The sequence below is a fragment of the Pseudophryne corroboree genome, unplaced genomic scaffold (assembly GCF_028390025.1).
Source record: "Pseudophryne corroboree isolate aPseCor3 unplaced genomic scaffold, aPseCor3.hap2 scaffold_334, whole genome shotgun sequence".
NCBI lineage: Eukaryota > Metazoa > Chordata > Amphibia > Anura > Myobatrachidae > Pseudophryne > Pseudophryne corroboree.
Genome location: NW_026970002.1, coordinates 237,136 through 259,400, shown reverse-complemented (window position 1 = coordinate 259,400; position 22,265 = coordinate 237,136). Strand labels below are relative to the sequence as shown.

The 22,265-nt window shown below is 47.3% G+C and overlaps 11 non-coding genes and 2 pseudogenes across 11 annotated transcripts; 7 read left to right on the top strand and 6 right to left on the bottom strand.

Moving 5' to 3' along the window:
* Window positions 1-8,908: 8,908 nt before the first annotated feature.
* Window positions 8,909-9,071, bottom strand: LOC135019398 (U1 spliceosomal RNA). The gene has a single exon (XR_010216970.1). It is a non-coding gene; the product is annotated as a U1 spliceosomal RNA (small nuclear RNA).
* Window positions 9,072-9,223: 152 nt separating this feature from the next.
* LOC135019245 (U1 spliceosomal RNA) lies at window positions 9,224-9,387 on the bottom strand. The gene has a single exon (XR_010216837.1). It is a non-coding gene; the product is annotated as a U1 spliceosomal RNA (small nuclear RNA).
* A 675-nt stretch (window positions 9,388-10,062) lies between these two features.
* On the bottom strand, window positions 10,063-10,225 carry LOC135019325 (U1 spliceosomal RNA). Its single transcript, XR_010216913.1, has one exon. It is a non-coding gene; the product is annotated as a U1 spliceosomal RNA (small nuclear RNA).
* A 152-nt stretch (window positions 10,226-10,377) lies between these two features.
* On the bottom strand, window positions 10,378-10,541 carry LOC135019489 (U1 spliceosomal RNA). The gene has a single exon (XR_010217038.1). It is a non-coding gene; the product is annotated as a U1 spliceosomal RNA (small nuclear RNA).
* Window positions 10,542-11,134: 593 nt separating this feature from the next.
* LOC135019446 (U1 spliceosomal RNA) lies at window positions 11,135-11,262 on the bottom strand (annotated as a pseudogene).
* Window positions 11,263-11,406: 144 nt separating this feature from the next.
* LOC135019456 (U5 spliceosomal RNA) lies at window positions 11,407-11,522 on the top strand. Its single transcript, XR_010217006.1, has one exon. It is a non-coding gene; the product is annotated as a U5 spliceosomal RNA (small nuclear RNA).
* Window positions 11,523-11,792: 270 nt separating this feature from the next.
* Window positions 11,793-11,908, top strand: LOC135019505 (U5 spliceosomal RNA). The gene has a single exon (XR_010217054.1). It is a non-coding gene; the product is annotated as a U5 spliceosomal RNA (small nuclear RNA).
* A 264-nt stretch (window positions 11,909-12,172) lies between these two features.
* LOC135019498 (U5 spliceosomal RNA) lies at window positions 12,173-12,288 on the top strand. The gene has a single exon (XR_010217047.1). It is a non-coding gene; the product is annotated as a U5 spliceosomal RNA (small nuclear RNA).
* Window positions 12,289-12,562: 274 nt separating this feature from the next.
* LOC135019512 (U5 spliceosomal RNA) lies at window positions 12,563-12,678 on the top strand. The gene has a single exon (XR_010217060.1). It is a non-coding gene; the product is annotated as a U5 spliceosomal RNA (small nuclear RNA).
* A 275-nt stretch (window positions 12,679-12,953) lies between these two features.
* LOC135019492 (U5 spliceosomal RNA) lies at window positions 12,954-13,069 on the top strand. Its single transcript, XR_010217041.1, has one exon. It is a non-coding gene; the product is annotated as a U5 spliceosomal RNA (small nuclear RNA).
* A 274-nt stretch (window positions 13,070-13,343) lies between these two features.
* Window positions 13,344-13,459, top strand: LOC135019463 (U5 spliceosomal RNA). The gene has a single exon (XR_010217013.1). It is a non-coding gene; the product is annotated as a U5 spliceosomal RNA (small nuclear RNA).
* Window positions 13,460-13,734: 275 nt separating this feature from the next.
* Window positions 13,735-13,850, top strand: LOC135019520 (U5 spliceosomal RNA). The gene has a single exon (XR_010217068.1). It is a non-coding gene; the product is annotated as a U5 spliceosomal RNA (small nuclear RNA).
* A 3,074-nt stretch (window positions 13,851-16,924) lies between these two features.
* On the bottom strand, window positions 16,925-17,103 carry LOC135019443 (U1 spliceosomal RNA; annotated as a pseudogene).
* Between the last annotated feature and the right edge of the window lie 5,162 nt (window positions 17,104-22,265).

The window sequence follows — 22,265 nt, the reverse complement described above, 5'->3', positions numbered from 1 at the left end:
TCTTTATATGGAATCCGAATCTCGCGAGAATCCGACAGCGGGATGATGACATTTTCCCTTGTTCAGGTTTTCCGAGTCAGGCGGGAACAACCGAGCCTGCCTCGGAGGAGGAGTTCGTGGGGTTCGTGGGGAATTCGGTTCTCGGAGAACCGAACCCGCTCCTCTCTACCTTATACCCATCAATTTTTTTTATTTTCAATCTAAGCCCCTGCAGTTTTCTGTAAGCATCTGCTTTGCTATGATGATCAACAAGTCACAAGGGCAAACACTCAGGGCTTGAGGCGTAGATCTTAGGACCAGCTGCTACAAGCATGGCAGAGGTGTCACTATCACTGGTGACACCCAGAGAGGTGGCGAGGGAGATTGTAATGCAGTGCGCGCAGATAAGCAGCGCAATGGTAAAAAGGAGGCATGGTTTCATAGGTAGGGGCGTGGCCTGGTGGCCTGAATCTACATTTTGTTGCTCCGGGTGTCCCGGGGGTTGGGGGCTGCACCGGGGACTAGTGTGTGAGCGGTGCTGGCTCCTGCACAGTGACATGGCATGGCCACTAGAGATGTGCACCGGAAATTTTTCGGGTTTTGTGTTTTGGTTTTGGGTTCGGTTCCGCGGCCGTGTTTTGGGTTTGAACGCGTTTTGGCTAAACCTCACCGAATTTTTTTTGTCGGATTCGGGTGTGTTTTGGATTCGGGTGTTTTTTTCAAAAAACCCTAAAAAACAGCTTAAATCATAGAATTTGGGAGTCATTTTGATCCCAAAGTATTATTAACCTCAATAACCATAATTTCCACTAATTTTCAGTCTATTCTTAACACCTCACACCTCACAATATTATTTTTAGTCCTAAAATTTGCACCGAGGTCGCTGGATGACTAAGCTCAGTGACCCAAGTGGCCGACACAAACACCTGGCCCATCTAGGAGTGGCACTGCAGTGTCACGCATGATGGCCCTTCCAAAAAACACTCCCCAAACAGCACATGACGCAAAAAAAAAAAGAGGCGCAATGAGGTAGCTGTGTGACTAAGCTCAGCGACCCAAGTGGCCGACACAAACACCTGGCCCATCTAGGAGTGGCACTGCAGTGTCACGCAGGATGGCCCTTCCAAAAAACACTCCCCAAACAGCACATGACGCAAAGAAAAAAAGAGGCGCAATGAGGTAGCTGTGTGACTAAGCTCAGCGACCCAAGTGGCCGACACAAACACCTGGCCCATCTAGGAGTGGCACTGCAGTGTCACGCAGGATGGCCCTTCCAAAAACACTCCCCAAACAGCACATGACGCAAAGAAAAAAAGAGGCGCAATGAGGTAGCTGTGTGACTAAGCTCAGCGACCCAAGTGGCCGACACAAACACCTGGCCCATCTAGGAGTGGCACTGCAGTGTCACGCAGGATGGCCCTTCCAAAAAACACTCCCCAAACAGCACATGACGCAAAGAAAAAAAGTGGCGCAATGAGGTAGCTGTGTGACTAAGCTCAGCGACCCAAGTGGACGACACAAACACCTGGCCCATCTAGGAGTGTCACTGCAGTGTCACGCAGGATGGCCCTTCCAAAAAACACTCCCCAAACAGCACATGACGCAAAGAAAAAAAGAGGCGCAATGAGGTAGCTGTGTGACTAAGCTCAGCGACCCAAGTGGCCGACACAAACACCTGGCCCATCTAGGAGTGGCACTGCAGTGTCACGCAGGATGGCCCTTCCAAAAAACACTCCCCAAACAGCACATGACGCAAAGAAAAATAAAAGAAAAAAGAGGTGCAAGGTGGAATTGCCTTGGGCCCTCCCACCCACCCTTATGTTGTATAAACAGGACATGCACACTTTAACCAACCCATCATTTCAGTGACAGGGTCTGCCACACGACTGTGACTGAAATGACGGGTTGGTTTGGACCCCCACCAAAAAAGAAGCAATAAATCTCTCCTTGCACAAACTGGCTCTATAGAGGCAAGATGTCCACCTCATCATCATCCTCCGATTCATCACCGTGTACATCCCCCTCCTCACAGATTATCAATTCGTCCCCACTGGAATCCACCATCTCAGCTCCCTGTATACTTTGTGGAGGCAATTGCTGCTGGTCAATGTCTCCACGGAGCAATTGATTATAATTCATTTTAATGAACATCATCTTCTCCACATTTTCTGGAAGTAACCTCGTACGCCGATTGCTGACAAGGTGAGCGGCGGCACTAAACACTCTTTCGGAGTACACACTTGTGGGAGGGCAACTTAGGTAGAATAAAGCCAGTTTGTGCAAGGGCCTCCAAATTGCCTCTTTTTCCTGCCAGTATACGTACGGACTGTCTGACGTGCCTACTTGGATGCGGTCACTCATATAATCCTCCACCATTCTTTCAATGGTGAGAGAATCATATGCAGTGACAGTAGACGACATGTCCGTAATCGTTGGCAGGTCCTTCAGTCCGGACCAGATGTCAGCATCAGCAGTCGCTCCAGACTGCCCTGCATCACCGCCAGCGGGTGGGCTCGGAATTCTGAGCCTTTTCCTCGCACCCCCAATTGCGGGAGAATGTGAAGGAGGAGCTGTTGACCGATCAAGTTCCGCTTGACTTGATAATTTTCTCACCAGCAGGTCTTTGAACCCCTGCAGACTTGTGTCTGCCGGAAAGAGAGATACAACGTAGGTTTTAAATCTAGGATCGAGCACGGTGGCCAAAATGTAGTGCTCTGATTTCAACAGATTGACCACCCGTGAATCCTGGTTAAGCGAATGAAGGGCTCCATCCACAAGTCCCACATGCCTAGCGGAATCGCTCTGTCTTAGCTCCTCCTTCAATGTCTCCAGCTTCTTCTGCAAAAGCCTGATGACGGGAATGACCTGACTCAGGCTGGCAGTGTCTGAACTGACTTCACGTGTGGCAAGTTCAAAAGGTTGCAGAACCTTGCACAACGTTGAAATCATTCTCCACTGCGCTTGAGACAGGTGCATTCCACCTCCTATATCGTGGTCAGATGTATAGGCTTGAATGGCCTTTTGCTGCTCCTCCATCCTCTGAAGCATATAGAGGGTTGAATTCCACCTCGTTTCCACTTCTTGCTTCAGATGATGGCAGGGCAGGTTCAGGCGTTTTTGGTGTTGCTCCAGTCTTCTGTACGTGGTGCCTGTACGCCGAAAGTGTCCCGCAATTCTTGTGGCCACCGACAGCATCTCTTGCACGCCCCTGTCGTTTTTTAAATAATTCTGCACCACCAAATTCAAGGTATGTGCAAAACATGGGACGTGCTGGAATTTGCCCAGATATAATGCACGCACAATATTGCTGGCGTTGTCCGATGCCACAAATCCACAGGAGAGTCCAATTGGGGTAAGCCATTCTGTGATGATCTTCCTCAGTTGCCGTAAGAGGTTTTCATCTGTGTGCGTATTCTGGAAAGCGGTGATACAAAGCGTAGCCTGCCTAGGAAAGAGTTGGCGTTTGCGAGATGCTGCTACTGGTGCCGCCGCTGCTGTTCTTGCGGCGGGAGTCAATACATCTACCCAGTGGGCTGTCACAGTCATATAGTCCTGAGTCTGCCCTGCTCCACTTGTCCACATGTCCGTGGTTAAGTGGACATTGGGTACAACTGCATTTTTTAGGACACTGGTGAGTCTTTTTCTGAGGTCTGTGTACATTTTCGGTATCGCCTGCCTAGAGAAATGGAACCTAGATAGTATTTGGTACCGGGGACACAGTACCTCAATCAAGTCTATAGTTGGCTCTGAAGTAATGATGGATACCGGAACCACGTTTCTCACTGCCCAGGATGCCAAGGCCTCAGTTATCCGCTTTGCAGCAGGATGACTGCTGTGATATTTCATCTTCCTCGCAAAGGACTGTTGGACAGTCAATTGCTTGGTGGAAGTAGTAAAAGTGGTCTTACGACTTCCCCTCTGGGATGACCATCGACTCCCAGCAGCAACAACAGCAGCGCCAGCAGCAGTAGGCGTTACACTCAAGGATGCATCGGAGGAATCCCAGGCAGGAGAGAACTCGTCAGAATTGCCAGTGACATGGCCTGCAGGACTATTGGCATTCCTGGGGAAGGAGGAAATTGACACTGAGGGAGTTGGTGGGGTGGTTTGCGTGAGCTTGGTTACAAGAGGAAGGGATTTACTGGTCAGTGGACTGCTTCCGCTGTCGCCCAAAGTTTTTGAACTTGTCACTGACTTATGATGAATGCGCTGCAGGTGACGTATAAGGGAGGATGTTCCGAGGTGGTTAACGTCCTTACCCCTACTTATTACAGCTTGACAAAGGCAACACACGGCTTGACACCTGTTGTCCGCATTTCTGTTGAAATACTTCCACACCGAAGAGCTGATTTTTTTGGTATTTTCACCAGGCATGTCAATGGCCATATTCCTCCCACGGACAACAGGTGTCTCGCCGGGTGCCTGACTTAAACAAACCACCTCACCATCAGAATCCTCCTTGTCAATTTCCTCCCCAGCGCCAGCAACACCCATATTCTCCTCATCCTGGTGTACTTCAACACTGACATCTTCAATCTGACTATCAGGAACTGGACTGCGGGTGCTCCTTCCAGCACTTGCAGGGGGCGTGCAAATGGTGGAAGGTGCATGCTCTTCACGTCCAGTGTTGGGAAGGTCAGGCATCGCAACCGACACAATTGGACTCTCCTTGTGGATTTGTGATTTTGAAGAACGCACAGTTCTTTGCTGTGCTTTTGCCAGCTTAAGTCTTTTCATTTTTCTAGCGAGAGACTGAGTGCTTCCATCCTCATGTGAAGCTGAACCACTAGCCATGAACATAGGCCAGGGCCTCAGCCGTTCCTTGCCACTCCGTGTGGTAAATGGCATATTGGCAAGTTTACGCTTCTCCTCCGACGATTTTTATTTAGATTTTTGAGTCATTTTTTACTGATCTTTTGTGTTTTGGATTTTACATGCTCTGTACTATGACATTGGGCATCGGCCTTGGCAGACGACGTTGATGGAATTTCATCGTCTCGGCCATGACTAGTGGCAGCAGCTTCAGCACGAGGTGGAAGTGGATCTTGATCTTTCCCTATTTTTGGAACCTCAACATTTTTGTTCTCCATATTTTAATAGGCACAACTAAAAGGCACCTCAGGTAAACAATGGAGATGGATGGATACTAGTATACTTATGGATGACGAGTGACTGACGACACAGAGGTAGCTACAGCCGTGGACTACCGTACTGCGTCTGCTAGTATAGAGATGATAATTAATGATATAAAAAAAAATATATATATAACTACTGTAGGTATATATAATATAATGACGGACCTGGTGGACACTGTCAGCAGACTGCTAAACTACTAGTATGAAGAAGATAGAAAAAAACTTCCACCACAGGTAGGTAGGTATACAATTATGGACGAGCACTGACGACACAGAGATAGCCACAGCCGTGGCCTACCGTACTGCGTCTGCTAGTATAGAGATGATAATTAATGATATAAAAAAAAATATATATAACTACTGTAGGTATATATAATATAATGACGGACCTGGTGGACACTGTCAGCAGACTGCTAAACTACTAGTATGAAGAAGATAGAAAAAAAAAACCACCACAGTTAGGTATACAATTATGGACGAGTGACGACACAGAGGTAGGTACAGCCGTGGACTACCGTACTGCGTCTGCTAGTATAGATAATATACTAAATATATTACTACTGTAGGTATATAATATAATGACGGACCTGGTGGACACTGTCAGCAGACTCCTAAACTACTAGTATGAAGAAGATAGAAAAAAAAACCCCACCACAGGTAGGTATACAATTATGGACGAGCACTGACGACACAGAGGTAGGTACAGCCGTGGACTACCGTACTGCATCTGCTAGTATAGATAATATAATAAATATATTACTACTGTAGGTATATAATATAATGACGGACCTGGTGGACACTGTCAGCAGACTGCTAAACTACTAGTATGAAGAAGATAAAAAAAAACCCCCACCACAGGTAGTTAGGTATACAATTATGGATGAGCACTGACGACACAGAGATAGCCACAGCCGTGGACTACCGTACTGCGTCTGCTAGTATAGATAATATAATAAATATATTACTACTGTAGGTATATAATATAATGATGGACCTGGTGGACACTGTCAGTAGACTCCTAAACTACTAGTATGAAGAAGATAGAAAAAAAAAACCCACCACAGGTAGGTAGGTATACAATTATGGACGAGCACTGACGACACAGAGATAGCCACAGCCGTGGACTACCGTACTGCGTCTGCTAATATAGAGATGATAAAGATGAAAAAAAAATATAACACTACTGCAGGTAAATATTTATATAATATATGTATGACGGACCTGCTGGACACTGTCAGCAGAATGCATTTATAGAATAAAAAAAAAACACCACAGGAGTGTTTAACTTTTTCAGGCAGACAATATACTGGTGGTCACACTGGCAGCAAAAGTGTGCACTGTACTCCTGCTATAACTGCTCCCCAGTCTCCCCCACAATTAAGCTGTGTGAGCAGTGAGCACTCAGCACAGTCAGATATACATAGATGATATATCATGCAGCACACTGAGGCTGAGCACAGATATGGTATGTGTATCGTTTTTTTTCAGGCAGAGAACGGATTATAAATAATAAAACTGGTGGTCACTATCAGCAAAACTCTGCACTACTGAGTACTCCTGACAAGTTCAACTGCTCCCCAAATTAGTAGTAAATCAAATGTCACTCGTCTCTATCTTCTAATCTAAACGGAGAGGACGCCAGCCACGTCCTCTCCCTATCAATCTCAATGCACATGTGAAAATGGCGGCGACGCGCGGCTCCTTATATAGAATCCAAGTCTCGTGAGAATCCGACAGCGGGATGATGACGTTCGGGCGCGCTCGGGTTAACCGAGCAAGGCGAGAGGATCCGAGTCTGCTCGGACCCGAGCAAAAAAGGGTGAAGTTCGGGCGGGTTCGGATTCCGAGGAACCGAACCCGCTCATCTCTTATGGCCACCCAGCATGACGCCTCCCTTCTTGACCATGCTGTAATTGCAGTCGCACTGCAGTTCAGCGTGATCATAAAAAATGGTGTAGCCTCCTGCTGGTGCAGACTGTATGTGCGCGCAGGAAGCCGCCACCATTTTTGTGATCACAGCGGCTGAATGTGATGTCATACAGCTGCTGTGACCACGCCCCCTGTGTCTCCTCCATTGCAGACCCCATTTTGAAGCCTTGCCCCCGCACCGCTCCATCCCTGACATGGAAATGGAGTGTTGCTGACCCCCCTCTCCCCCCCTGCCCCGATTGACAGGCAGAGGCGATCGCATTCTCTGCGGGGTGCCGCAGAAAATGCAGGCACATGCGTATGCTCTTAGCAATTTTTGCAGTTGGATCACTTATTGTGATTGCAATCCAACCTGAATCAGGCCCTATTACCTATCACAATGCGCTGCGGGCAGTACAAAATTGGTTTAATATAGGAGAAAAACTCCCAGACCTGTGCTCCTTAACTGTACCTGGTGGCTAGTGGAGCGGCTGCCCAGTAATCAGTGTCCACGCCAGTGCGCACACGGTCCACCCCCTACGGCCACGCTCCCCTTCATCAGCGGCCTCGTGATCCGGAAGGGCGGTGTGTGTGTGACTGACCTTAGGAAGAAACCGGAGCCTCCGCTGCAGTGACCCAGCAACCAGGGCACGGGAGTATACAGCGCCGCTGGGAGTGATGAAGCTGCAGTAAAGATGTCTATTAGACCTAGCCTGCTGCAGCCCTTGTAGATTCTCATAAAACAAGTTCTTCTTTTCTTGTCAAAATGAATAGCTAAGAATTGGCTTCCTGAGGCAGGCCCCTGTTAAGTGGCCTGCTACTGAAGGCACCAACTACAAACTGAGCTCCCTGTTCATGGAAGCGGGGTTATAGAGGAGGATGCGCTGAGCATCTTGGGAACAGTCAAAAGCTTTGAGTCGGTTGGTGCCTCAGATCAAGATCCTACTCTACACCCCAATGTGAATCCTTGTGGAGTCCTGTGTACCCCACAGAAGAAATTAATGTGTCACACCCATTGGCAGCAACCTTAGAATAGCTGCTGATGGGCACAATTGAGAAAGGAAGGGGGGGGGGGGGGGACATTTGAATCCAGCACATAGATGCAATTCAAATATGTAATTTGTACCTTCCTATTTTAAAATATAATGGATGAACTTCACCCTGTGAGAACAATCTTCATGATCAAGAGATCTCATATGCAAAATAAGTATGAGTTGGGATAGGGCTGGGGAGGGTGGCTGCTCGGGCAGCCCCTCCCCCATCAAGTTAAGGAGATTCAACTGAGGAAGCACAAGGGAACTCTCGTCTGGGGACAACAACTGCAGGGAGACCACATCTTTTCAGATGAACATGGGAGGGCGGAAGGCTGCCTAATACTGAAGCACCATCAAATATCAAACCATATGCAACAACTAGTACAAGCATTCCTGGGGGAAGGTCTGCAGCAGACGGATTTGCATACGGTGATGTCATCCAAGCAGTGGGCCAAAGTTGGCTGGAACCCTCATCTGCATATGAAAAGAGAAAAGGGGCATGCAGGGCATGGCGGCCTTTTGCGGTGCTTGGATGACCCCTAGTTCGCATTAAACACCCCCACCCTCCTTTGGTGTGGGGCTCATGTTGGCTATGCCCCAGCCCCTGAAGCATTCAAGCTGATTTCTTGCAGCAGCTGGGCACTGTAACAGCTCCAGAGCTGCTCTGTAAGGCAACTAAAAGGGTGTGGGCCCTGCAGCACCACCTGTAGTTCGCATTGTGCGTTGGAAGGCACAAAGTAAGCAGACGGGAGAAGTCAGGATAGTGCGCAAGGGCATAGAAGGGAGTGGCTCCAGAAAAGAGAAGTGGAAACAGACAGCAAACTAGGCTGGAGAGAGACCTGAGACAAAGAGATCTGAATTATACGAGAGCCGACCAGGGGAAACACAAATTATGCAATCAAGTTTCCCACATTTGGGGAAATCACAGGAGCAGCACACCCAGAGTGCAATGGGTGAGCCTTGCCCTGGGAGAAGCACCTTCATGATCATAGTATCTCACCTGGCAGGTAAGTAGGAGTTGGGCTAGAGCTGGGGAGGGTCACTGCTCGGGCACCCCCCTGTCAAGTGAAGGAGATCCAACTGAGGCAGCACAAGGGAACTCTCGAAAGAAGAACAAGGCTAGAGGAATATATGAGACAAAGAAATCTGACTTTTACCAGAGCTGACCAGAGGAAAACACAAACACAGTCCCCCACTACCACAAAAAATGCAGGCGAGTTTCCCACATTTGGGGAAATCACAGGGGTCAGCATACCCAGAATGCAATGAATGAACCTCACCCTGGGTGAACAATCTTCATGACCATGGTGTCTCCTATGCAAAATAAGTATGATTTGGGATAGGGCGGGGAGGGCCGCTGCTCAGGCACATCTCTGTCAAGTAAAGGAGATTCAACTGAGGCAGCACAAGGGAACTCTCATCTGGGGACAACAACTGCAGGGAGAACACATATTTTCAGATGAACATGGGAGGGCAGAAGGCTGCCTAATACTGAAGCACCCCCAAACAACAAACCAAATGCAACAACTAGTGCAAGCATTCCTGGGGCAAGGCCTGCAGCAGATGGATTTGCATATGGTGATGTCATCCAAGCAGTGGGTCAAAGTTGGCTTCAACCCTCATCTGCATATGAAAAGAGAAAAGGGGCGTGCAGGGCATGGCGGCCTTTTGCGGTGCTTGGATTACCCCTAGTTCGCATTAAACACCCCCACCCACCTTTGGTGTGGGGCTCATGTTGGCCATGCCCCATCCCCTGAAGCATTCAAGCTGATTTCTTGCAGCAGCAGGGCACTGTAACAGCTCCAGAGCTGCTCTTTAAGGCAAGTAAAAGATTGTGTGGGCCCTGCAGCACTACCTGTAGTTTGCATTGTGCATTGGAAGGCACAAAGTAAGCAGACGGGAGGAGAAGTCAGGATAGTGCACAAGGGTATAGAAGGGAGGGGCTCAAGATAAAAGAAGTGGAAACAGACAGCAAACTAGGCTGGAGAAAGACCTGAGACAAAGAGATCTGAATTATACGAGAGCCGACCAGAGGAAACACAAATTATGCAGTCAAGTGTCCCACATTTGGGGAAATCGTAGGAGCAGCACACCCAGAGTGCAATGGGTGAGCCTTGCCCTGGGAGAAGCACCTTCCTGATCATAGTATCTCACCTGGCAGGTAAGTAGGAGTTGGGCTAGAGCTGGGGAGGGTCGCTGCTCGGGCACCCCCCTGTCAAGTGAAGGAGATCCACCTGAGGCAGCACAAGGGAACTCTCGAAAGAAGAACAAGGCTAGAGGAAAATCTGAGACAAAGAAATCTGAGTTTTAACAGAGCTGACCAGAGGAAAGCACAAACACAGTCCCCCACTACCACAAATAATGCAGTCGAGTTTCCCACATTTGGGGAAATCACAGGGGTCAGCATACCCAAAATGCAATGAATGAACCTCACCCTGGGAGAACAATCTTCATGACCATGGTATCTCCTATGCAAAATAAGTATGATTTGGGATAGGGCTGGGGAGGGCCGCTGCTCATGCACATCTCTGTCAAGTAAAGGAGATTCAACTGAGGCAGCACAAGGGAACTCTCATCTGGGGACAACAACTGCAGGGAGAACACATATTTTCAGATGAACATGGGAGGGCAGAAGGCTGCCTAATACTGAAGCACCCCCAAACAACAAACCAAATGCAACAACTAGTGCAAGCATTCCTGGGGGAAGTTCTGCAGAAGACGGATTTGCATACGGTGATGTCATCCAAGCAGAGGGCCAAAGTTGGCTGGAACCCTCATCTGCATATGAAAAGAGAAAAGGGGTATGCAGGGCATGGCGGCCTTTTGCGGCGCTTGGATGACCCTTAGTTCGCATTAAACACCCCCACCCTCCTTCGGTGTGGGGCTCATGTTGGCCATGCCCCATCCCCTGAAGCATTCAAGCTGATTTCTTGCAGCAGCTTGGCACTGTATCAGCTCCAGAGCAGCTCTGTAAGGCAAGTAAAAGGGTGTGGGCCCTGCAGCACTACCTGTAGTTTGCATTGTGCATTGGAAGGCACAAAGTAAGCAGACAGGAGGAGAAGTCAGGATAGTGCACAAGGGTATAAAAGCGAGTTTCCCACATTTGGGAAAATCACAGGGGTCAGCATACCCAGAATGCAATGAATGAACCTCACCCTAGGAGAACAATCTTCATGACCATGGTATCTCCTATGCAAAATAAGTATGATTTGGGATAGGGCTGGGGAGGGCCGCTGCTCAGGCACATCTCTGTCAAGTAAAGGAGATTCAACTGAGGCAGCACAAGGGAACTCTCATCTGGGGACAACAACTGCAGGGAGAACACATATTTTCAGATAAAAATCTTGGTCATGCTCTGGTTTCTCTTCAGAACGAACAAATCTTTCGCCTTTTACTAAAGATTTCCGTGGAGAGGAGCAAAACCGAGTTTTATCTCAATTTTTGCATGCCCCATCTTTTTGGGGTTTCTTTTATCGGTTTAAAGATAGAATGAGTGTGCTTTAATGTAAGCTCATTTGCATAGAAATGACAGTAAATGTTTGTTTCTTTTCAAACAGAACTTTCTTGACCATGCTACTTGCTTGAAAGATCTGGGAGCACATGGAATACAGTACAAACCATGCTTATAGCAAGGAGAAGCCAGGTGAGAAATCTGCTTACTTTCAAGTTGGGCGCTCACTTTGATCTGAATGAGGACTGCTGGCACAGCATTTAGGCGACAGGTGGAATCTTGGTCATGCTCTGGTTTCTCTTCAGAACGAACAAATCTTTCGCCTTTTATTAAAGATTTCTGTGGAGAGGAGCAAAACTGAGTTTTATCTCAATTTTTGCATGCCCCATATTATTGGGGTTTCTTTTATCAGTTTCTTGTTAGCTTTAATGTAAGTTTATTTGCATAACAATGACTATAAATGTCTGTTTCTTTTCAAACAGAACTTTCTTGACCATTCTAATTGCTTGAAAGATCTGGGAGCACATGGAAAAGAGTACAAACCATGCTTATAGCAAGGGGAAGCCTGGTGAGAAATCTGCTTTCTTTCTTTCAAATTGGGTGCTCACTTTGCGCTGAATGAGGACTGCTGGCATGGCACTCAGGCGACAGGTGGAATCTTGGTCATACTCTGGTTTCTCTTCAAAACAAACAGATCTTTCGCCTTTTACTAAAGATTTCCGTGGAGAGGAGCAAAACTGAGTTTTATCTCAATTTTTGCATGCTCCGTCTTATTGGGGTTTCTTTTATCGGTTTAAAGATAGAACGAGTGTGCTTTAATGTAAGCTCATTTGCATAGAAATGACAGTAAATGTTTGTTTCTTTTCAAACAGAACTTTCTTGACTATACTAAATGCTTGAAAGATCTGGGAGCACATGGAAAAGAGTACAAACCATGTTTATAGCAAGGGGAAGCCTGGTGAGAAATCTGCTTTCTTTCTTTCAAATTGGGTGCTCACTTTGAGCTGAATGAGGACTGCTGGCATGGCACTCAGGCGACAGGTGGAATCTTGGTCATGTTCTGGTTTCTCTTCAGAACGAACAAAACTTTTGCCTTTTACTAAAGATTTCCGTGGAGAGGAGCAAAACTGAGTTTTATCTCAATTTTTGCATGCCCCATCTTATTGGGATTTTATTTTATCGGTTTAAAGATAGAACGAGTGTGCTTTAATGTAAGCTCATTTGCATAGAAATGACAGTAAATGTTTGTTTCTTTTCAAACAGAACTTTCTTGACCACACTAATTGCTTGAAAGATCTGGGAGCACATGGAAAAGAGTACAAACCATGTTTATAGCAAGGGGAAGCCTGGTGAGAAATCTGCTTTCTTTCTTTCAAATTGGGTGCTCACTTTGAGCTGAATGAGGATTGCTGGCATGGCACTCAGGCGACAGGTGGAATCTTGGTCATGCTCTGGTTTCTCTTCAAAACGAACAGATCTTTCGCCTTTTACTAAAGATTTCCGTGGAGAGGAGCAAAACTGAGTTTTATCTCAATTTTTGCATGCTCCGTCTTATTGGGGTTTCTTTTATCGGTTTAAAGATAGAACGAGTGTGCTTTAATGTAAGCTCATTTGCATAGAAATGACAGTAAATGTTTGTTTCTTTTCAAACAGAACTTTCTTGACTATACTAATTGCTTGAAAGATCTGGGAGCACATGGAAAAGAGTACAAACCATGTTTATAGCAAGGGGAAGCCTGGTGAGAAATCTGCTTTCTTTCTTTCAAATTGGGTGCTCACTTTGAGCTGAATGAGGACTGCTGGCATGGCACTCAGGCGACAGGTGGAATCTTGGTCATGTTCTGGTTTCTCTTCAGAACGAACAAATCTTTCGCCTTTTACTAAAGATTTCCGTGGAGAGGAGCAAAACTGAGTTTTATCTCAATTTTTGCATGCCCCATCTTATTGGGGTTTTATTTTATCGGTTTAAAGATAGAACGAGTGTGCTTTAATGTAAGCTCATTTGCATAGAAATGACAGTAAATGTTTGTTTCTTTTCAAACAGAACTTTCTTGACCACACTAATTGCTTGAAAGATCTGGGAGCACATGGAAAAGAGTACAAACCATGTTTATAGCAAGGGGAAGCCTGGTGAGAAATCTGCTTTCTTTCATTCAAATTGGGTGCTCACTTTCAGCTGAATGAGAACTGCTGGCATGGCACTCAGGCGACAGGTGGAATCTTGGTCATGCTCTGGTTTCTCTTCAGAACTAACAAATATTTCGCCTTTTATTAAAGATTTCCGTGGAGAGGAGCAAAACTGAGTTTTATCTCAATTTTTGCATGCCCCATATTATTGGGGTTTCTTTTATCAGTTTAAAGACAGAACGAGTGTGCTTTCTTGTTAGCTTTAATGTAAGTTTATTTGCATAACAATGACAGTAAATGTTGTTTCTTTTCAAACAGAACTTTCTTGACCATGCTACTTGCTTAAAGGTCTGGGAGCACATGGAAAACAGTACAAACCATGCAGTATCACAAGAGCCTTTATTTGATCTTTCATGAAGATAGAGCAGAATTGAGGACACGTCAACAATTTCTGCCGAAGGTGGTTCATCTTTCCACATGGTGCCTTTGGCCACTGACACCTTCGTTGAGTCAAAGTCTCTGGCTGTGGTCAGAACTTTGAAAATGTATGTCACCAGAACGGTTCAGATTAGGAAAACAGAGGCTCTGTTTGTCCTGTATGCTCCCAACAGGATTTGGTGTCCTGCTTCCATGCAGACCATTATGCGCTGGATCTGTGGTGAGATTCAGCATGCTCGTTCCACGGCAGGATTGCCGTTACTGAAGTAGGTGAAGACCCATTCTACAAGAAAGGTGGGTTCATCCTTGGCAGCTGGTCGGGGAGTCTCGGCATTGCAACTTTGCCGAGCAGCTATTTAGTAAACACTTTTGCTAAGTTTTACAAGTTTGATACCTTGGCTGATGATAACCTTAAGTTGGGTCATTCGGTGCTGCAGAGTCGTACGCACTCTCCCACCCGTTCAAGAGCTTTGGTATAACCCCATGGTTCTTAATGTGACCCCAGCATCCTCTAGGTCGTATGAGAAAATAGGATTTTAATACCTACCGGTAAATCCTTTTCTCTTAGTCTGTAGAGGATGCTGGGCACCCGTCCCAGTCCATACTGTGTCTGCAGTTATTACTTGTGGTTATACACATGTTGTGTTATGGTTCTGGTCAGCTTTTTGCTGCAATTGTTCATGCCGTTGGCTTGTGTTCTGTTGAATGCCACATTCTGCGGCATGTTTAAGGTGTGAGCTGGTAAGATGCTCACCTTAGTTTAACAATAAATCCTTTCCTCGAAATGTCCGTCTCCCTGGGCACAGTTCCTATAACTGGAGTCTGGAGGAGGGGCATAGAGGGAGGAGCCAGTTCACACCCTTTGAAAGTCTTAAAGTGCCCATGTCTCTTGCGGATCCCGTCTATACCCCATGGTTCTTAATGTGACCCCAGCATCCTCTACGGACTAAGAGAAAAGAATGCCCTTGCGCACTATCCTGACTTCTCCTCCCGTCTGCTTACTTTGTGCCTTCCAACGCACAATGCGAACAACAGGTGGTGCTGCAGGGCCCACACCCTTTTACTTGCCTTACAGAACAGCTCTGGAGCTGTTACAGTGCCCAGCTGCTGCAAGAAATCAGCTTGAATGCTTCAGGGGATGGGGCATGGCCAACATGAGCCCCACACCAAAGGAGGGTGGGGGTGTTTAATGTGAACTAGGGGTCATCCAAGCACTGCAAAAGGCCGCCATGCCCTGCATGCCCCTTTTCTCTTTTCATATGCAGATGAGGGTTCCAGTCAACTTTGGCCCACTGCTTGGATAACATCACCGTATGCAAATCCGTCTGCTGCAGACCTTCCCCCAGGAATGCTTGTACTAGTTGTTGCATATGGTGCTTCAGTATTAGGCAGCCTTCCGCCCTCCCATGTTCATCTGAAAAGATGTGGTCTCCCTGCAGTTGTTGTCCCCAGACGAGAGTTCCCTTGTGCTTCCTCAGTTGAATCTCCTTAACTTGACGGGGGAGGTGCTGCCCGAGCAGCCCTCCCCAGCCCTATCCCAACTCATATTTATTTTGCATATGAGATCTCTTGATCATGAAGATTGTTCTCACAGGGTGAGGTTCATCCATTATATTTTAAAATAGGAAGGTACGAATTACATATTTGAATTGCATCTATGTGCTGGATTCAAATGTCCCCCCCCCCCTTCCTTTCTCAATTGTGCCCGTCAGCAGCTATTCTAAGGTTGCTGCCAATGGGTGTGACACATTAATTTCTTCTGTGGGGTACACTGGACTCCACAAGGATTCACATTGGGGTGTAGAGTAGGATCTTGATCTGAGGCACCAACCGGCTCAAAGCTTTTGACTGTTCCCAAGAAGCTCAGTGCATTCTCCTCTATAACCCCGCTTCCATGAACAGGGAGCTCAGTTTGTAGTTGGTGCCTTCAGTAGCAGGCCAATTAACAGGGGCCTGCCTCAGGCAGCCTATTCTTAGCTATTAATTTTGACAAGAAAAGAAGAACTTGTTTTATGAGAATCTACAAGGGCTGCAGCAGGCTAGGTCTAATAGACATCTTTACTGCAGCTTCATCACTCCCAGCGGCGCTGTATACTCCCGTGCCCTGGTTGCTCCTACCTCTGGGTTATGGATTATGGACCCAGCACTTCCATTACAGTACTCTGCTGCACATGTAAGTGCAAAAGATCCTGAAGCACTCACTCATCATGGGAAAGTACCAATGTGTTTCTTCATTGGTTGATGGAAGAAACATCTTACAAAAACTCTCCACATTATTGACTTTTTAAAATGTTTCTAGGAATCGTTCTAGATGAATGCTTATTAGCCTTTGTCAGTATGGACTTTTGCAAAGTGTTGCTGTGGCGCAATCAGTAAGGCTATTAACCAAAAGGTTGGTGGTTCAATCCCACCCAGGGACTTAATTGACCTTGTTATCAGATTTTGGTGATCTTTAAGTAGACAAGTCAAAATTTCAAACCCCCTGTTATGGTGTAGGGTACCTGGCCTTCTCTGATGTAATCAGAGTTAGATTTGATTCAGTGAATTTATAAAAACAGCTAGGAAGCACAATTTAGCAGTGGGTTGCAGAGAAAAAGAAATATGCTGGCAGAAAAATCCAATTGAGTGATTAAACAGCTCTTCATTTTCTGGCTTTATTTTATGCTAACAAATTTGTGCTCTGAAAAGTGTCCACAAAGCCAAGTATCTGATTAACACCTTTGTAGGGATGGTTTTTCACCTATTATTAAATTAAACTTGCTTCATTGGAAAGGCAGCAAGTGATGTCATCCAAGCAGTGGGTCAAAGTTGGCTTCAAACCTCGTCTGCTTATGAAAAGAGAAAAGGGGTATGCAGGGCATGGCGGCCTTTTGCGGTGCTTGGATGACCCCTAGTTCGCATTAAATAATGCAGTCGAGTTTCCCACATTTGGGGAAATCACAGGGGTCAGCATACCCAGAATGCAATGAATGAACCGCTCCCTGGGAGAACAGTCTTCATGACCATGGTATCTCCTATGCAAAATAAGTATGATTTGGGATAGGGCTGGGGAGGGCCTCTGCTCAGGCACATCTCTGTCAAGTAAAGGAGATTCAACTGAGGCAGCACAAGGGAACTCTCATCTGGGGACAACAACTGCAGGGAGAACACATATTTTCAGATGAACATGGGAGGGCAGAAGGCTGCCTAATACTGAAGCACCCCCAAACAACAAACCAAATGCAACAACTAGTGCAAGCATTCCTGGGGGAAGGCCTGCAGCAGATGGATTTGCATATGGCGATGTCATCCAAGCAGTGGGTCAAAGTTGGCTTCAACCCTCGTCTGCATATGAAAAGAGAAAAGGGGCGTGCAGGGCATGGCGGCCTTTTGCGGCACTTGGATGACCCCTAGTTCACATTTCTTGCAGCAGCTGGGCACTGTAACAGCTCCAGAGCTGCTCTGTATGGCAAGTAAAAGGGTGTGGGCCCTGCAGCACTACCTGTAGTTCGCATTGTGCGAGACCCCTAGTTCGCATTAAACACCCCCACCCTCCTTCGGTGTGGGGCTCATGTTGGCCATGCCCCAGCCCCTGAAGCATTCACGCTGATTTCTTGCAGCAGCTGGGCACTGTAACAGCTCAAGAGCTGCTCTGTAAGGCAAGTAAAAGGGTGTGGGCCCTGCAGCACTACCTGTAGTTTGCATTGTGCTTTGGAAGGCACAAAGTAAGCAGACGGGAGGAGAAGTCAGGATAGTGCACAAGGGTATAGACGGGAGGGGCTCAAGAAAAAAGATGTGGAAACAGACAGCAAACTAGGCTTCCAATGCACAATGCAAACTACAGGTAGTGCTGCAGGGCCCACACCCTTTTACTTGCCTTACAGAGCAGCTCTGGAGCTGTTTAATCACTCAATTGGATTTTTCTGCCAGCATAATTTTTCTCTTACGTCCTAGAGGATGCTGGGGACTCCGTAAGGACCATGGGGGATAGACGGGCTCCGCAGGAGACATGGGCACTTAAAGAAAGACTTTAGATCTGGGTGTGCACTGGCTCCTCCCTCTATGCCCCTCCTCCAGACCTCAGTTTACTACTGTGCCCAGAGGAGACTGGGTGCTATTCAGGGAGCTCTCCTGAGTTTCCTGACAGAAAGTATATTTGTTAGATTTTTTTATTTTCAGGAAGCCTGCTGGCAACAGACTCTGTGCATCGAGGGGCGGAGGGGAGAGATGCACACCTACTTCTGTGAGTTGATAGGCTCTGCTTCTTAGGCTACTGTACAGCATTAGCTCCAGAGGGATCGGTACGCAGGTCTCACCCTCGCCGTCCGTCCCAGCGCCGCGCCGCCGTCCCCCTCGCAGAGCCGGAAGATAGAAGCCGGGTGAGTATGAGAAGAAAAGAAGACTTCAGAGGCGGCGGAAGACTTCATGATCTTCACTGAGGTAACGCACAGCAGTAAAGCTGTGCTCCATTGCTCCCATACACCTCTCACACGGCAGTCAGTGTAAGGGTGAAGGGCGCAGGGGGGACGCCCTGGGCAGCAATATAGACCTCTCTTTGGCAAATTAAATATATATGCAGCTAGGCACTGTATATATATATATAAGAGCCCCCGCCATTTTTTTACAATATTTGAGCGGGACAGAAGCCCGTCGCTGAGGGGGTGGGGCTTCTCCCTCAGCACTCACCAGCGCCATTTTCTCCACGGCACCGCTGAGGGGAAGCTCCACGGACTCTCCCCTGCTTATACCACGGTAGAAAGAGGGTCTTAAAGAAGAGGGGGGCACATAATTAGGCGCATATATATATGGAAATACAGCGCTACTGGGTAAACATAAAATTATTGTGTTTTTTTCCTGGGTCATATAGCGCTGGGGTGTGTGCTGGCATACTCTCTCTCTCTGTCTCTCCAAAGGGCCTTGTTGGGGAACTGTCCTCAGATAAGAGGATTCCCTGAGTGTATGGTGTGTCGGTACACGTGTGTCGACATGTCTGAGGTAGAAGGCTCTCCTAGAGAGGAGCAGGAGCAAATTAATGTGGTGTCTCCATCGACAACGCCGACACCTGACTGGATGGATATGTGGAATGTTTTAAGTGCTAATGTAAACTTATTACACAAGAGATTAGACAAAGCTGAAGCTAGGGAACAGTCAGGGAGTCAACCCATGCCTGTCCCTATGTCGCAGGGACCTTCGGGTCTCAAAAGCGCCCACTATCCCAAATAGTTGACACAGATCCCGACACGGATTCTGACTCCATACTATGATGCAAAGTTACAGCCAAAATTGGCTAAATGTATTCGATATATGATTATTGCACTAAAAGATGTTTTGCACATCACAGAGTCCCCTGTCCCTGACACGAGGGTACACATGTATAAGGGAAAGAAACCTGAGATAACCTTTCCCCCCTCACATGAGTTGAACGAATTATGTGAAAAAGCTTGGGAATCTCCAGACAAAAAGCTGCAGATTCCCAAAAGGATTCTTATGGCGTATCCTTTCCCGCCAATGGACAGGATACGGTGGGAATCCTCCCCTAGGGTGGATAAAGCATTGACACGCTTATCCAAAAAGGTAGCGCTGCCATCCCAGGATACGGCTACCATCAGGGACCCTGCTGACCGCAAGCAGGAGGTTACCCTAAAGTCCATTTACACACATTCTGGTACCTTACTCAGACCGGCAATTGCGTCGGCCGGGGTTGTAGCGCGGTGGCAGCATGGACAGATACCTTATCAGCAGAGATTGAGACCCTAGATAAGGATGCTATGTTATTGACCATAGGGCATATAAAAGATGCTGTCCTATATATGAGAGATGCTCAAAGTGACATTAGTCTACTGGGTTCTAGAATAAACGCTATGTCGATTTCTGCTAGATGAGTCCTATGGACCCGGCAATGGACAGGTGATGCCAACTCAAAAAGGCATATGGAGGTTTTACCTTACAGGGGTGAGGAATTGTTTGGGGAAGGTCTCTCGGACCTAGTCTCCACAGCTACAGCTGGTAAATCAAATTTTTTGCCTTATATTCCCTCACAGCCTAAGAAAGCACCACATTATCAAATGCAGTCCTTTCGATCACAGAGAAACAAGAAAGTACGAGGTGCGTCGTTTCTTGCCAGAGGTAAGGGCAGAGGGAAGAAGCTGCACAACACAGCTAGTTCCCAGGAACAGAAGTCCTCCCCGGCCTCTACAAAATCCACTGCATGACGCTGGGGCTCCGCTAAAGGAGTCCGCCCAGTTGGGGGCACGTCTTCGAGTTTTCAGCCACATCTGGGTTCATTCGCAGGTGGATCCCTAGGCAATAGAAATTGTTTCTCAGGGTTACAAGCTTAAATTCGAAGAGGTGCCTCCTCGCCGGTTTTTCAAATCGGCCCTACCATCTTCTCCCCAGGAAAGGGAGATAGTGTTAAATGCAATTCACAAATTGTATCTTCAACAGGTGGTGGTCAAGGTTCCCCTGCTTCAACAAGGAAAGGGAAATTATTCGACCCTGTTTGTAGTCCCAAAACCGGACGGTTTGGTCAGACCCATATTAAATTTAAAATCCCTGAACCTATACTTGAAAAGGTTCAAGTTCAAGATGGAATCGCTAAGAGCGGTCATCGCCAGCCTAGAAGGGGGGGATTTTATGATATCTCTGGACATAAAGGATGCATACCTTCATGTACTCATTTATCCACCTCATCAGGCGTACCTAAGATTTGCGGTACAGTATTGTCATTACCAATTTCAGACGTTGCCGTTTGGTCTCTCCAGAATTTTCTCCAAGAATTTTCACCAAGGTAATGACGGAAATTATGGTGCTCCTGCGAAAGCAAGGTGTCACAATTATCCCGTACTTGAACGATCTCCTCATAAAAGCGAGATCAAGAGAGCAGTTGCTGAACAGCGTATAACTTTCACTGAAGGTGTTACAGCAACACGGCTGGATTCTCAATATCCCGAAGTTGCAGTTGGTTCCTACGACTCGTCTGACTTTGCTTGGGCATTATTCTGGATACGGACCAGAAAAGGGTTTATCTTCCGATAGAAAAGGCCCAGGAACTCATGACTCTGGTCAGGAACCTATTGAAACCAAAACAGGTGTCAGTGCATCACTGCACTCGAGTCCTGGGAATGATGGTGGCATCATACGAGGCCATTCCCTTCGGCAGGTTCTATGCGAGGATCTTGCAATGGGACCTACTGGACAAGTGGTCCGGGTCACATCTACAGATTCATCAGTTGATCACCCTGTCCCCCAGGGCCAGGGTATCTCTCCTGTGGTGGCTGCAGAGTGCTCACCTTCTAGAGGGCCGCAGGTTCGGCATTCAGGACTGGATCCTGGTGACCACGAACGCGAGCCTCCGAGGTTGGGGAGCAGCCACACAGGGAAGAAATTTCCATGGTCTTTGGTCAAGTCAGGAGACTTGTCTTCACATCAACATCCTGGAGCTAAGGGCCATATACAACGCCCTATGTCAAGCGGAGACCTTACTTCGCGACCAACCAGTTCTGATCCAGTCAGACAACGTCACCGCAGTAGTTCATGTAAACCGCCAAGGCGGCACAAGGAGCAGAGTGGCGATGGCGGAAGCCACCAGAATTCTTCGCTGGACGGAGAATCATGTAAGCGCACTGTCAGCAGTGTTCATTCCGGGAGTGGACAACTGGGAAGAAGACTTCCTCAGCAGACACAACCTACATCCAGGAGAGTGGGGACTCCATCAGGAAGTCTTCGCACAGATTGCAAGTCGGTGGGGACTGTTCCAGATAGACATGATGGCGTCCCGCCTCAACAAAAAGCTACAGAGGTATTGCACCAGGTCAAGAGACCCTCAGGCAGTAGCTGTAGACGCCCTAGTGACACCGTGGGTGTTCCGGTCGGTCTATGTATTTCCTCCTCTACCTCTCATACCCAAGGTGTTGATAATAGTAAGAAAAAGAGGAGTAAGAACAATTCTCATTGTTTCAGATTGGCCGCGAAGGACCTGGTATCCAGATCTGCAGGAAATGCTCACAGAAGATCCGTGGCCACTTCCTCTAAGACAGGACCTGTTGCAACAGGGGCCCTGTCTGTTCCAAGACTTACCGCGGCTGCGTTTGACGGCATGGCGGTTGAACGCCGGATCCTAGCGGAAAAGGGTATTCCAGATGAGGTCATTCCTACGCTAATAAAGGCTAGGAAGGACGTGACATCTAAACATTATCACTGTATATGGCGAAAATA